Source organism: Ixodes scapularis, unplaced genomic scaffold, assembly GCF_016920785.2.
Source record: "Ixodes scapularis isolate PalLabHiFi unplaced genomic scaffold, ASM1692078v2 PGA_scaffold3__209_contigs__length_174095766, whole genome shotgun sequence".
NCBI lineage: Eukaryota > Metazoa > Arthropoda > Arachnida > Ixodida > Ixodidae > Ixodes > Ixodes scapularis.
This window is the reverse complement of record NW_024609868.1, coordinates 131,673,743-131,675,197: the sequence shown is the minus strand read 5'-3', so window position 1 is coordinate 131,675,197 and position 1,455 is coordinate 131,673,743. Positions and strand designations below refer to the sequence as shown.

The window sequence follows — 1,455 nt, the reverse complement described above, 5'->3', positions numbered from 1 at the left end:
ATACGTCCCAATGACTCTTCACTGCTCTTAATCCGGAGAAACATAAAAGTTCAAATAGATTAAAAAAAAAAATTCGCAGCGACCTTTAAGTGAAAAGTCCAATAACCCTTGCACTGAAGTACCTAAGAGCGATAGTTACTATTTTATTAGAATACACAATAAATTCGGTGCAGGTAGCGAAGAACGTATCTTGTAATTCTTAACATTAAGCGAGCTGTTGTCATGGGATGTAGCAACATGGCGTGACGAGAAGGTGTCGAGTTGTGATGCACCGTGGTATTATGACATTACGTGACATCACTGTGTCAGGTCAAGACATCACGAGACATCAGTTCGTAACTTCGAAATGTCACGTGACGTTATTCATCTGACGTCACGCGACGTCTGGTCATGTTACTTCACGGAGTCCCGTGACACTTTGTCCTTACACTCTACCACGTGACCGGACGTTATGAAATGTTGTTACTTGACGTGATGTAAGGCTGTCAAATCGTTGTGTGAATGACCTTCATTTTTGTATATACAATAGAATTCAAAATTCCATCTAAATTAATCCGAAAAACGCTTCCCGGGTCACAATAACTAATGAAGCACTTTATTTTTGTATTATTTTATAGTTATTATAGACCAGTTCAATTCCACCGACAAATTAAGAGGGGAAACGCGTTGGCGGGCGGGCGGACGGATGGAATTGCGGACACTTTCTGGTTGTTGTGTTTCTGTAAAATAACATTTAAGTCTTTGGACAAAAAAAATCTGCGGCATTGGCTCAGCATTAGGACCAAAGAAAAAATCTCCAATGAAGGCGGGACCTTCAGCGGATCCGTGGACGGCAGCGGCTTAATTTAAGCAGCCGCTCGAGCAGCTGGACGACGTAATCGTCTTACTCACGTATCCGTAGCGTCGGTGGTTCAGTGGTAGAATACTCGCCTGCCACGCGGGTGGCCCGGGCTCGATTCCCGGCCGACGCAGTTTTTTGTTTAGATAATTAAACGGGTCGATAAAGATATCTCATGGGTTCGGTTCGGAACTCCATTCGTGTGCAAAACTACTTACATTTTTTTTTTAGGAGATGTGCCGTGGTATGTTGGAATTCGAAAGTTTCGTGGTCCCCGGATATCCTACAAAGGATATCGTACAAAAAAACACAAACACAAAAAAAAACAAAAAAAAAACAGATGCACCCCTACGTACACCCCTACGGATGCACCCCTACGTTTTTAGAGCAGTATACCATACTACTCTAAAAACAAAATTTAAGAAATAAAAAATAGGTAATTTTTACAGCGGACTTCGCAGTTCATGGAGGGAAAAACTCCCAGATACACTTTCTCAAAGTACGTATATGAAAAACATATAAAGAATAATGTAAAAAAAAAATCCTATCCTAGCGCAATATTCACGCCCCACTGTAAGCCTCTCTGGTTTCGCTTGGCCGCTAGCCGAACACCGAAC

General features: G+C 41.9%; 1 non-coding gene across 1 annotated transcript; it reads left to right on the top strand.

The window, feature by feature from the left end:
* Positions 1–900: 900 nt before the first annotated feature.
* Positions 901–971, top strand: Trnag-gcc. The gene has a single exon. It is a non-coding gene; the product is annotated as a tRNA-Gly (tRNA).
* The last annotated feature ends 484 nt before the right edge of the window (positions 972–1,455 follow it).